Source organism: Colobus angolensis, unplaced genomic scaffold, assembly GCF_000951035.1.
Source record: "Colobus angolensis palliatus isolate OR3802 unplaced genomic scaffold, Cang.pa_1.0 Scaffold378, whole genome shotgun sequence".
Taxonomy (NCBI): Eukaryota; Metazoa; Chordata; class Mammalia; order Primates; family Cercopithecidae; genus Colobus; species Colobus angolensis.
The window spans coordinates 1311226-1325490 of NW_012117132.1; the positions used below are offsets into that span (position 1 = coordinate 1311226).

Sequence of the window (14265 nt, forward strand, 5' to 3'; positions counted from 1 at the left end):
TCAGAACTGCCTTGCCCTTCTAATGACAAAGGCTTTTCTCCCTGATTTGAGGTTAGAAAAAAAATTACAAAGATGACAGGCTTTGCTGCTGGCTCTTCTCACCACTGGGTTGGTTGAGAGCTTGGGAATAAGACAGAGCTTGAGTGAGTCCAATCTCTGCCACTCACTAGCTATGAGACTTTGGGCAGAGTAACCCCTCCAAGCCTCTGTTTCCTCATCTGTAAAATGAGGAGAATGATGGTCCCTACCTCATACGGCTGATGTGCAGATTAAATGAGAGTCTAGCATAATCTCTGGTACATGAGATGCATGTAATCAAAGATAGAGCTGATTGTGATAACCATGTAGACCTACAGAAGTGATACAATTGCTACTAGTGGTTATTTCTGGTGGCAGGATCAGAGACGATTTTTAATTTCTTGTTTTTCCAAATTCTCTTCAGCAGGCATGCATTGCTTATATAATCATGAAAAGAGGCAATTAAAATATAATAGATTGCTGATCCCCTGTTCTTGATGATTCCTCTGAAACACTGAAACTTTCTCTACGGCTCAATGAACTCCCCAAGGCTGGGCCTATGTCTTACCTACTTTGGAGTCTTTAACATGAAACACATAATTTGACACACAGTAGGCAGTCAATACTCATTTCCTGAAAAAAATCTCAAAGGCAATTGCTTCAGGTTTTAATTCCTCAGTGTAACTAAACATCTTTTCTTCCTCCAAGAATTCTCTTTTCTCACTTAGATCCAACTGCTAATCCTTTTGCCAAATTAATGAAATCCTCTCCAGATTCTGGTTTCTCCAGACACAGAACCAGTGTCTGTCCTCCAAATTCCTTCGACTACTGAGTTGGTTTTAGGCGGTGATATAGTTTGTCTGTGTCCCCACCCAAATCTCATTGTGAATTGTAGCTCCTATAAATCCCATGTGTCGCGGGAGGTAATTGAATCATGGGGGTGGGTCTTTCCCATGCTGATCTCGTGATGGTGAATGAGTGTCACAAGACCTGATGGTGTTTTAAAGGGGTGTTCCCCTACACAAACTCTCTCTTCCCTGTTGCCATGTAAGATGTGACTTAGCTTCTCATTCGCCTTCCACCATGATTGTGAGACCTCTCCCAAGCCATGTGGAACTATAAAGGAAGCCTCTTTCCTTTATGAATTACTCAGTTTCAGGTATGTGTTTATTAGCAGTATGACAACAGACTAATACAGGCAGGTTTCCAGAAAGCGTTTTACCTGAGTTCCCAGAATTCATGCTGGGGGTTGTATGGGGAGGGAGGGGGGCAGGGGTGGTTAGATCATTGAGTTGAGATCAAATCTTTTCATTAGCTAAATGAAGACCTAAGAGTCAGAATAACATAGATTATATAAAGAAGATTATAAAAGGAAATAGACATTTCTAAAAATGTATTATATTTTAAATTGAAACCCATAATGAAGAGGATGATTGTTCTTTACCCATGGACAGAACACAGGGTTACTGATGATTACACTTGGCTATTGCTGTCATTTGGTTCTTTTGATCTTCACTTTGAGTCAATGGAACTGTTCAGGCATTCTCTAAGGAGGACAGAGACAAGTATGACACTGCATCAGCATTTCTTCTACAAAAGAAAAATCAAAATAAATGACATTCGCCCATAGCAGCTGATATATTTTAATTCTTTCCTCATACTATTAACAAACATGAGACTTTCTCTTTCCAGGGAAATTGGATCTGTATGGGAATCCAAATTACAGCAGAGTTATACTGAGGGACAGCCCCTGAGAAGCATAGAAATTGCCAAAGTGGCCTCTTTTACACAGAATCTGGATATTCAGTTCTTCCTTTGATCCCATGTTACAAACTAGATTATTCTTTGCTTTAGATGTCCAACCATTCAGACTCCTAGCTGGGTCTTACAAGTTTCTAGGTCAGGAGGGAGTCGTTGGGTGGCAGGGGGTGGCTCTGTGGTTGCTGGTTATGTGGGGAACATGTGGGAAGTGCAAGGAGAAAGGAAAGTTCCAGGCTTGCACACGTCAGTCGGGGCTGGTTTCTGTTCCTGTAACCTAAGATTTCAGTTGACATGGTGCCAATTCCCTGGCAGGCATGCAGAGAAGCCTCTGTTCTCTCTGCCGCGCTGTGGCATCTCACCTGGACACCTGGCCCCTGAAGCAGAGATATTTCTGCTGTCACCACAGCTCCTCTCTCCAGACTGTTCAGATCTGGTCCTTGTTGGATGGAAGTGCACACACTGTCTCTGCCTGTCCCCAGGGAGCAAGACGTAAACTTCCTCCTTCATCATTCAGGCAAAAACGGAATAAATAGATGAACACCAAATTATGCAAATCTCCGTCATGCAGGCCAGGTTGCCAAACATGCCCAGACCTGCTTAAGCGGAGAAGTAAAGGCTGATCGAGCTCACATCTAAAATCCTGGGTTATAAGGAAAATTCCAGCTGACTTGGAACACAGCCCCAACTCCTCCCACATGATACCAGCAAAGAGCTGGTCCAGGAAAAACTCCACTTGTTCAAAGATGAGTCATCAAAAAGGAAGACATACAGGATCTCTGCAAATGTAGGAAACGGATAGGAAAAACCAGTGGCAGATGTGGAATACTCACCAAGAAGAGGCTGTCATGGAGCAGACACTAGTCGTAACCAAGCAATTGCCAGGCACTTAAAAATTTAATGAAATGGTTGCCTCTACGAAGGAAAAGGATAAAGTGAGCTCAGGGAAAGGATGGTAAGATATCAGGAGGGGGAACATGGGCTCAGAAGAAAAGTGAAAAAGAAAAGAAAGGCAACTAGGGCTAGTCAGGGTTCTCCAAAAAAAAAAACAAAAAACAGAACCAATATGATATCTATCTATCTATTATTTTGTATGTGCATATAAAATATATATAATATGTGTGTGTGTGTATATCTTACCTAACCAAACCAATGCGATGATGATTCAAATCAAATTTAACAACAAATCCTAAACTAGAGTGACCTACTCCCCTTCGGATCGTCTCTTTGTAAGGGAGAATGGCCATGAACGTCCTTCCATCAGGGATGAGGGTCTTTGCTCCCTGCATTGCCTCCTGTAGTCACTGGCATTGATATCAGTGAATCTAAACTCCCATGAGTGGGTCATAATGAATCCTAGACTGATATGAGATTTTATCCTAGCTATCTGAAATAAGAATGACTGCTCTCCCTTGCCCCCAGAACTTCTAAACAGTCGGCTAAGCCCAGGACCCTGGGGACATGGGTGAGATCAATATGGCAGACTTGCCTCACTGCATGACTTGAAGTCCTGTCAATAGCAGCCTTAATTTTAAATGTGATAGGAATCAAATTAAATGGACTTGGTCCCTCTGTTGGTCAGACGAATCAGAGCAGCTGATGAGGTAGCATACTCATGGGAAAATGTGAATTTGGCCAAGGATCCGTCAGGCTTTGTGGTGGATTTTTGTGACAGGCAATTTGCCACGGGCTCTGATTGCCTTTTCGTGCTCTTGCTGGGGATGACAAGAATGCAAGGTCCTGACTGTTCCTTGCTTGAGACATTTCTCAGGGTTGTGTTTGCAGTAGACAGCCTTGACAAAGCAATATCCGCCTGCCCCAGACAAAGAGGCAGGCTTGCTCATTACTTACTGTTAAATTGGATGTTCCCAAGCTCAGTGTTCCTTAGTTGCAGTACAAACACACTGCGTGTACAGTAACCACCTGGGCCCCTCCACATCACCCCTGTGGAACTTGGGGACATGGAAAACCAATGCTAACTAACACAAACCTCTTGCAACTTGTTCTGTCATGAGTAGTGTAGTCCTTTGTCTCTGATCCAGTCTCATGTCATCTGCCAGCATCCATGAAACTGTAACAGGCTTACTAGCTTGTAAGATGGGCAAAATTCCAGACTTTCACAGATTCCAACACACATGACCCAAGTAGGGCCAATCAGGGATTCTTCCCAAAGATATTTCCTCAAGAGCGCTTCCCCAGAGTTCTTTCCCGCTGATAGATGGGTGATGGGAAAATGCCATCCATTTTCTCTCTCTCTCTCCTTCTTCATTAGTTTATATACAAGTTGTTGGAGGTTAATTTTACAATTTGGTCTTTTGGTAACAGAATATTTAGAGGGACTGCGATCAAATTCGAGTAATGAATATAGCCAGAGATAGATACAATTGTTGTTGGCACTGAGTATCTTTTCATTTGGGAGAAAGGGTAGGAATATCTTTACTGGTAAGAAGGATAGCTATATTTTGTTCATTGTTGTATAGAAGTTCAGATATGTGTAGGAGGGTGCATATGGAAACTCAGTAGCCAAAGGGGTGGGTTGTGACAGTTACCACTTTAGTGCCTCTGAATTCCAAATCCACTCTTCGTTATCCTCCTTTGTGATACTGGAGCTGAATCCTGCAAACATTTCTTTGCCTGCTAGCACGATACTAAGTGCTGTCATTGGAGGGCTCTGGAGGGGCACTGCGGGAAGAAGAGGCTCCCCTCCTTTCCTCTTGCTCCCGCTCTTGACTGGTGCATGGGGCATCCAGGGATGCTCATCCCTGGTGAGTTTCCTAAGGAGTTCTGCTAGCACCTCAGTCAGCTCTCCAGCAAATTTAGCAGCAACCCCACAGGCAGGTTTTCACCAAACGCTGCTGAAGCCCCAGATGGTGGCCCAGTGTATCTCATAAACGCTCCAGCAGTTGGCTCCCCTGAGTTTCAGTAACACACCACGGGTGAAGTCCTAGTGAGTGCCTACGCCTCAGACAGCAGCTTCTCAGTGAGTGTTGTCAGCCCCCACCCCGCCGCCCCCACCGATGCATGGGTTTCTTGCATGCCAGCCCGGCCTGAAGCACTACAACAAATTTCTTTGCCATCCTGCGGGCTCTAGTCACACCATCTCCAATGGTGTCTGGGTCTCATCCCTGGGGAGACCCTTTTCCAAGTTGGTTCCTTCCTTGGGTTCTCTGCTTCAGCCCTAGAGCTAGTGCCTGCCACCTATATCCACGATTCCTGGTTTTTGTTTGTTTATTGTTTTTGAGACGGAATCTCACTCTATCGCCCAGGCTGGAATGCAGTGGCGCGATCTCGGCTCACCGCAACCTCCACCTCTCGGGTTCAAGTGATTCTCCTGCTTCAGCATCCAGAGTAGCTGGGATCACAGGCGTGTGCCACCACACCCGGCTCATTTTTGTATTTTTAGTAGAGACAGGGTTTCGCCATGTTGGCCAGGCTGGCTTGTATTTTTTTATTGTGGTAAAACATACATAACATTTATCATTTTAACCATTTTTAAGTGTACAATTCATGGACGTTAGATACAGTCACAGTATTTTGCAGCCATTACCACTATCTATTTCCAAAACTTTTCTATCATTCCAAGGTGAAACTGTATACCCATTGTAATAGTCTGTTCTCACACTGCTACAAAGATACCACCTGAGACTGGGTAACTCATGAAGAAAAGAGGTTTGATTGATTCACAGTTCTGCGTGCCTGAGGAGGCCTCGGGAAACACGTTCATGGTGGAAGGCGAAGGGGAAGTTAGGCAGATCTTCTCTTCACAAAGTGGCAGGAGAGACAGGAAAAGAGAGAAGAGAGCCACACACTTTTAAACCATCAAATCTCATGAGAACTCACTCACTATCATGAGAATCACCTCTATGATCCAATCATCTCCCATCAGGTCCCTCTCTTGACATGGGATTACAATTTGAGAGGAGATTTGGGTGGGGACCCAGAGCCAAACCTTATCACCCATTAAACAATAACTTCCCATTCTCCCCTTCCTCCAGCTCCTGAAAACCTCCATTCTACTTTCTGTCCCTATGAATCGACTATTCATGGTACGTTGTATAAATGGCACCATACAATATTTGCCCTTTTGAGTCTGGCTTATTTCGTTTCGCACATAATGTCTTCAAACTTTATCCATGTGGAGCATTTGTCAGAATTTCATTCCATTTTACGGCAGAATCACATTTCATTTTGTTTATCCATTCACCTGTTTCAGTAACCTTTAGACTTCTTTTTATCCCTTAGTGGCTAACCCCCTATTATTAGTTCATGATTATTTATATTACACTTTCCCTGTTGACATTGTATAGCTCCTGTCTCCTGCCTGATACATCTGTCTTAGGAAACTGCCTTTCCATCCCTGTGACTGACAGGGCCATTCATGGAACCTCATTTCCCTCACCATATATAGTATTGGCCCATCACTCTGATAATAGTGATGGGTCCCAGGATAGGCACAAAACCAACCAGCAGCAATCCCATGCCCTCCCCAGGATGGAAAGATGAGTACTGGGAAAAAGCTTTTCACTGGGATTGCCACACTGGTGTTCTTGAGGCCACATTCCCAGATACGTATATGGTCTCATCTTGTGGTAGGAGAAATTGAGGCCAACAGACAAACAGCAGTAGAGACGAAAGTGAAAAATGGAGACGTTTCTCATATACCTGGAGAAAGTGCAGCATGAGAAAGTTAAAATTTAAGGAAGTGAGAGCGCAAATAAGAGAGTGAGAAAGAGCAGCTGGATGTGCAGAGGACATATCAGGAGATAGCAGATCATGATACCATGAACATCAGGCTGTCAAGGGAGCATTTTCCAAAAGAAGGAATGAGTAAAAGTAGCCTGCAAAATGCCACTGGCTTGGGCACCAGGTTATCGTTGACCTTGGTGACAGCAGAGGCAGCATGGCCTGGCCTCGGTGCCTCTCCACGGCCATCTCCGGCACCCCGGAGACGCCATCCTCTGGCCATACTTGCCATTCTGCAGAGCTGCCACAGCTGTCAAGCTTCTCCATTTTCCTTGACCCATTCCCATTTGTCCTCTTGACCAATTCTGACGGATTCTCCAAAATTCAGCTCAACCTTAGATCTCCAGGTTAGTTTCTCACTCCCAAAGAGGAGGAGATGCTCCCCAGCTCTTTGTGTGTTCCTTCCTTTGATAGCCTGTGATTACACTGTTTACTGTGCATGTCTGCCTCCTCCTCCAGTCTGTGAGCTCCTTAAAAACAGGGACTCTGCCTTATGCATCTTTGTATTCTAAGCACTCAGCCCAAGGCCTGGCTCTGAAATGAGCTCAGTGCACATTAATGGATCAATGCCTGGAGGGAGGCACTGGTTGATCTGATCCTTTTTTAGAAAAACAGGATCTGGTTGCCATGGCGCTGAAAGAGCGCTTTCTGTACCTGCTGGTTTCAGGATGAGCAAATCACTTTCAGCTGACCACACTGTGGCATCTGGCCAGCAGGATCTGCAGAATCCAGCAGGATGGATGCCGAGCCAACCCTGAGATGGAAGAGACACCTTTCTTTCTCCCGAGCAGGTAAACTATTGAATAATATCAAAGAATTTCATTTTTTCTAACCCTGAAAGATTTAAAGGTCTCCTCTTTTGTCAATATGCCCCAGCTCTCCTGCCAGTTTTCTCTCGCCTCCTGCACAGTTTTTCTGTCTCCTTATCTGCTGCTACTCTAAGATAGGGCTTTAGCCTATAGGCCAAATCTGGCCCACCACCTGTTTTTGCAAATAAAGTTTTATTGGAAGACAGCCATACCCATTTGTTTACGTTTTGTCTATGGCTGCTTATACTTTACAATGGTAGAGCTGTGGCAGAGATTGCATGCCTGCAAAACAACATGTTTAGTATCTAGCCCCTTGCAAAAAATAAAAAATTTTCTGATCTGTATACTAGAGAACGAGCTTCAGTTGATAAGAGATGATAAGGAAATAGTGCAACTCAAAATGGGACAACAAGGGAAAGAGAAAGAAAAAAACAGAATATGTTTCTAGATTGTTGTGTGGGCAATGTATGGGAGATGAAGAATACTACAGTATTTACAAACCAGATAGTAAAAACTAAAACAAGAAAATAAGAGTAAGAGCCAAGGGAGGCTGAGGTAAGAGGATCGCTTGTGCCCTGGATCGGCTGATTGAGACCAGCCTGGGCAACACAGGGAGACCCTGTTTCTACAAAAAATACAAAAATATAGCTGGGTATGGTGACACATGCCTGTAGTCCCACCTACTTGGGAGGCTGAGGTGGGAGGATTTCTTGAGCCCAGGAGGCCAAGGCTTTGGTGAGCTGGGATTGCACCATTATACTCCAGCCTGGGCAAAGAGCAAGACCCTGTCTTAAAAAATTTTTTTTTAAAAAGAGCATTAAAAAAAGTGTACATATAAAATAACCACTGGAATAAAATTACAAACCTTTATAAATACAATTTTTAAAGTAAAAAAATACATTGCATAGAGAAAGAAACACAGCAGATATAATACATGATTAATATAAAGCAATGTGGCAGAATGGAGACCCAATATATCAGTTATATCAGTAAATATGAGAGGACTCATAAAAAGAAAACGTTTTTAATTTGACTCATCCTCTCAGCCTTCTTGGCTAGAACTCCCCATTCTCTCTTGAACCCATCCAATCAGGCTCCAATTCTCACCACCCCCACAGAAACTCTTGTCAAGATAACCAATGGCTTTTCAAGTTTCTGTTGCTCTCTTTCCAGTCCTCATTTTCCCAAGTCTCGCAGCAGCAGTTGACAAAGGTGATCCCGCTCTCCCCATCAAACACTTTTCTTTACTGATTTCTGGGATAGCACCTCTCCTGGAGCAGGGGAAGGAAGGAAGACTTCCTTTCCAGAGACTTCTCAGCATTTTTTGCTGGATTCTCCTCTTCCTGATCTAATGGAAGACTGGATTCTCCCAGGTCTCCTTCCATGGACCTCTTCTCTTTCCTCTCTTCTCTTTTTCTCATAGTATGTTCCATCATTCCCCTGGCTTTCATGGACAGGCTGATGATCTCCAGATTTGTATCCCAGACCCTGAGGTCTTCCCTGAGCTTTAGACTCACAGACCCAACTGTCTACTCAGCTTGGCACTGGCATCCATCCTGCTGGATTCTGCAGATCCTGCTACACAGATGCCACAGTGTGGTCTGTTTGGGTATAGACTAGACCTCTCAAACCTAATGTATTCAAAGCTAAATTCCTGATTTGTCATTCCTGTTTTGTTTCCTCTACAGTCTTCCCCATCTCAAGAAGCAGCAGCACCATTCACCTCGTTGCTTTGTTGAACAGGGGGAGTCATCCTTGACCCCTCTCTCTCTCATAGTTTCTCAGGAAGTCCTGTTGGCTCTGGCCTGGCACAGTGGCTCACGCCTGTAATTCCAATGCTTTGGAAGGCCAGGGCAGGTAGATATCTTGAGCCCAGGAGTTCAAGACCAGCCTGGGTAACATAGTGAGACCCATGTCTCTATAAATACAAAACTTAGCTGGGCATGGTAGCGTGCACCTGTAGTCCCAGCTGCTTGGGAGGCTGAGAGGTAGGAGGATACCTTGATCCAGGAGGTCAAGGCTGCAGTGAGCCGTGATTGCACCACTGCACTACAGCCTGGGCAACAAGCGAGACCCAGTATGTGGGGGAAAAAAAAAAAAAAAAAGTCTGTTAGCTCTAACTTGATCACTCTTTAATCTGCTCCACCAAGATCTCTGAGGGCCGAGCCACCCTCCTGTCTGGTCTGGGCTACTCCTGTAGCCTCCTAAGTGGCTGCCCCTTGCTTCTACGTCTGCCCCCTGCTTTTTTCCTCCACACCTCCACCAGCGGGATGATTCTAAAATGCAGGTCAGATCATACCACCCCTGCTCAAAACCCTCCAACTGCTTCCCATCCACACTTACAGGAAAATACAAAGAACTCAATGTGACTTACACAACCCTATGTATTCTGGCCCCTGCCTCTCTCTCCAGCCTCATTTCCTACTTTTCCCTCTCCTTCACCACATTCCAGAGGCCCTGGCTTCTCTCCCGTTTCCAGGAGATGCCAAACACAGTCCTGCCTTAGGGCATTTCGCTGTCTGGAAGAGCCTTGCCCAGGCCTCAGTAAGGTTCTATTCTCACTGCATTCAGCTCTCTGCTCTTCTGAGGGGTCCTCATGACAATCATGTACAAAACAGCACTGCTTCACTTGCTGCACTCAAACATTACTTCACATTTCCACAGTGCTCATCACCACTTGACAGTACTTTGTATTAAACAGTTTTGGGTTTTTTTTTTTTTTTTTTTTGAGATGGAGTCTCACTCTGTTGCCCAGGCTGGAGTGCAGTGGTGCAATCTCGGCTCTCTGCAACTTCCGCCTCCTGGGTTCAAGCAATTCTCCAGCCTCAGCCTCCCGAGTAGCCGGGACTATAGGTGCCCGCTACCATGCCTGGCTAATTTTTTTGTATTTTTAGTAGAGACGGGGTTTCACCATGTTAGCCAGGATGGTCTTGATCTCCTGACCTCGTGATCTGCCCGCCTCGGCCTCTCAAAGTGCTGGGATTACAGGCATGAGTCACCGCACGTGGCCCAGGGTTGTTTTTGAAATGGGGTCTGTCACTCAGGTTGAAGTCCAGTGGCACGACCTTGGCTCACTGCAACCTCTGCCTCCCAGGCTCAAGAGATCCTCCCATCTCAGCTTCCCAAGTAACTGAGACCACAGGCACGTGCCACCACACCCAGTTAATTTTTTATATTTTTGGTAGAGATGGGGTTGTTGTCTAGGCTGGTCTTGAACTCCTGAGCTCAGGCAATCCACCTGCCTTGATCTCCCAAAGTGCTGGGGTTACAGGTGGGAGCCACCATGCCCAGCCTAAACACTTTTATTTGTCTTTCTTTCCTCTAAAATATAAACTCCCTAAAGGTGATGACTTTGTCTTACTCACTACTCTACTCTCAAAATGTGGCACAGTGCCTGAAAAATAGCAAGTGCTCAATAAATAATTGTTGAACGAATGAATGAATGGAGACATGGTCCTATTTTGGCCTGTGATTCAGTGTTTCCAAATTCCTGACAGAGTTTAATCTTTGGGAATCAGGAATGAGAAATTAAAATGTATAAGCAGTCTGGGGAATTTCTGAAATCCTAAATTAGGTACAGGTTGCCTCATATATGTTCATTTCTTTAAAAGATGAAACTATTCTGTCTGCTTTACAAAGGACTGTAGGCGGCTGGGAATCGTGGCTCACACCTGTAATCCCAGCACTATGGGAGGCCAAGGCAGGCGTATCACCTGAGGTCAGGAGTTCAAGACCAGTCTGGCCAACATGATGAAACCACGTCTCTACCAAAAATACAAAAATTAGCTGTGCGTGGTAGCACACGCCTGTAATCCCAGCTTCTAGGGAGACTGAGGCAGGAGAACCTGCTTGAACCTGGGAGGGGGAGGTTGCAGTGAACCAAGATCATGCCACTGCACTCCAGCCCAGGCAACACAGCAAGACTCCGTCTCAAACAAACAAACAACTGTAGGCTATAGTAAAGACGCCAACAGTGGAAAATGCCAGTGAACATTATCAGATTGTATTAGAATAACAACATTGGGATCTTCTAGCAAGATTACTACATGGAATTATGTGTCAAAGCTGCCAATTTAAGGACTTATTTTGCCTTCAAAACTTGTTATTTCTGGAACATCACTCCTAGGATTTGTATAAAGTATAATGTACATACAGACTTATTAGTATTTATTTGATTTGCCAGAAAACTCACTGTTAGAAGTAGTCATGCCAGGAACACACTCATAACACTCAGCAGCTACAGGCCAGGCTGGCTGATGAGAGGCTGAAAGCGCCTCATCTGTGCCCTTCCGAGAGTGGTTCCCAGAAATGTTGGCCTTAGCCTCTGACCCACTATCAGCGTTCTGTTCTCTTGCTCCTCCCTGATGTCAGTGGATTCATTTTTACCAAAAATGTTTTGGTGTTTATTGTTAAGCTTGAATTCCCACACAATGTTAGCACTTCCCCCATTTTCTTGATGTCTCAAATGATTTTTCTTAGGACTCAGAGTTCGGAGAAACATGCATTTCCAGACAAAAGCTGGGAAGAGACTCTTGCACAGAAACACTGTCTAAATGCACTTTCACCTTGGTTGCTGGCAAACAGGCATGTAGCAAGCTACAGTTTAGGACCTGACGCCGCTTTGAAGGTGTGTCAGCTGGACACAGAAAACGAGGTTACGGAAACAACGGTCCCAGCACGGCTCACTCTCCACCACTCTGTGCTCTCTCTCCATAGTCTTGTGGGGCTGGAGATGCAGTGGCTTAGAAGTGGGGTGACCTGGTTGTGATCAAAAGGCTCCTCCCTCTGTGCACCATCCATGGAAAATGTGCCTCATCTTGCACCACACACCAGTGGAAAAGGGAATTTTAGGAAAACTAGGACAAACAGAACTAAATAGAGCAGAGCCTCTAGTATGGGAAGAAGAGTGCTTAAAAATTACACAAATTACAAAATACAAAATAAATAGAACACACTATATGAAATGTAAAACTCTCATGCATCATTTTCTAAAGAACAGTACCAAAAGGCAAACAATATTACTTCCTCGTTAGAAAACAATTTGGAAAAATGGGTCTTTGTTGCATTTTTGATACAATTTGCTTCAGCAATGCCACTGATTGGAATTTACTCTAAGGACATGATTCTAAATGCACAAAAGGAGATTTATATATATGGATGTTGATTCAGCTCTTCCCTCTCTCCACCCAGAGCAGCCAGGCATGAGCTCATCCTCAAAGCTGGGCACATGGGGCCACTGTCCCAGGATACTGGGTGTTTGGCCTATAAGGGATGAGGAAAGGAACTGCTCTTCATTGCAAAGACAGTGGGGCCTGATAAAGCTGTTCTGGCTACTAGATGGCAGTTGTGTTTATCGAAGACTATTGGATGCCTGCCAAATATCCGTGTTAGTCCATTTTCACACTGCTATAAAGAAATACCTGAGACTGGGCCATTTATAAAAGAAAGAGGTTTCATTGACTCACAGTTCCACATGACTGGGGAGGCCTCGGGAAACTTACAGTCATAAGGTCATACTTTGGCAGAAGCAGAAGGAGAAGCAAGAACCTTCTTCACAAGGAAGCAGGAAAGAGAGAGGGCGCACAAAGGGGGAAGAGTCCCTTATAAAACCATCAGATCTCGTGAGAACTCACTCACTATCATGAGAACAGCATGAGGCAAACCGCCCCCATGATCCAGTCACCTCCCACCAAGCCCCTCCCTTGACAAGTGAGGATTAAAATTGAGATATTGAGTTTGGAACGCAGGAGGCGATGCTTCAGCCCTCTTGATGCTGGTTAGAATGTGCATCAGGTGACTCCTGTTTAGTCCTGGTTCCTGAACCACAGAGGGAATTGAACAGACTGGAGCTTATCCAGGCAGTATGACCATCAGGAAACTGCATTACTGAGGAAGTTCTGAGGGAGCTGGAACTAGACAGTTTAAAGCGATGGCCGGACAAGCAAGTGTCTCCTAGGAGCCAATGGCTAAGGGCAGAGGGAGCAGAGGGGTTGTGTATGGCCCCGGAGTGCAGAGCAAGTACTGGTGAACCGAAGTTAGAGGGAGGCAGATGTCTGTCTAAGACAAAGAATCTTCTCTGGGTCAGAGCTGCCCATGTGGACCGGAAGCCTGGGGAGGGAGTGAGCAGCACAACCTGAGAGAAGTTTGAGAGGAGGCTGAGGAGTTCCTCTGCTCCCCCAGAAAGTGTGGAGCAGGAACCACATCTCAGATGCTGCAGGACCCAGGTGAGTCATCAGGAGGAGTGCTTCAGCTACAGGCACACACATTCGAAATTAAAACTAACAGCAGCATCAATAAATACTGTGCAGTCCAAGCAAAACCTGCTGCGGAGGTGGGATTCAGCGATGCCCAACCTCTGCCGTGGAAAGTGGACGGGGTAGTATATTGGTTTCTTGGGGCTGCCGTAAGAAAGAACCACAACTGGGGGGCCTAAACCACAGAAACTCACTGACTCACGGTCTGGAGGCTGGAAGGCCAAGATCAAAGTGTTGGCTGAGCCATGCTCCTGCTGAAGCCACTGGGGGAGCCTCCGTGTAGTATCTGGGAGCCCCAGGCATTTGTGGTGTGTGGCAGCATCTCTCCAATCTCTGCCTCCGTCTTCACACGGCAGTCTCTGCTCTGTGTGTCCAGATTTCCCTCTTCTTACAAGTAGCTTGTCCTCCTGGGTTCAGAGGCCACCCTACTCCAGCAAGAGCTCATCTTCATTTAATTAAATGCATCTGCAATGACCTTTCCTGAATTAGGTCCTCCTCTGGGGTGACTTTCTCTTTTGGGGGGACACAATTCAGTTCCTAACAGGGAGTCTGAAGTCCACCCTGCTGGAGACTTGTCAGCCTGGAGTAACACTTCACTTTGGAGAGGCTTTTGGCTTATGCGTCGGTTTTTGCCTGTCTCATCTTTCTTGCTTAAATAAGCTTCCTCCTTCCCACCAAACTGC

General features: G+C 45.4%; 1 long non-coding RNA gene across 1 annotated transcript; it reads right to left on the bottom strand.

Annotated features, from left to right (window-relative positions):
* Positions 1-297: 297 nt before the first annotated feature.
* On the bottom strand, positions 298-12950 carry LOC105520309. Its single transcript, XR_001003109.1, has 2 exons — positions 11521-12950; positions 298-1608 (listed from the first exon to the last, which is right to left on the bottom strand). It is a non-coding gene; the product is annotated as an uncharacterized LOC105520309 (long non-coding RNA).
* Positions 12951-14265: the final 1315 nt, after the last annotated feature.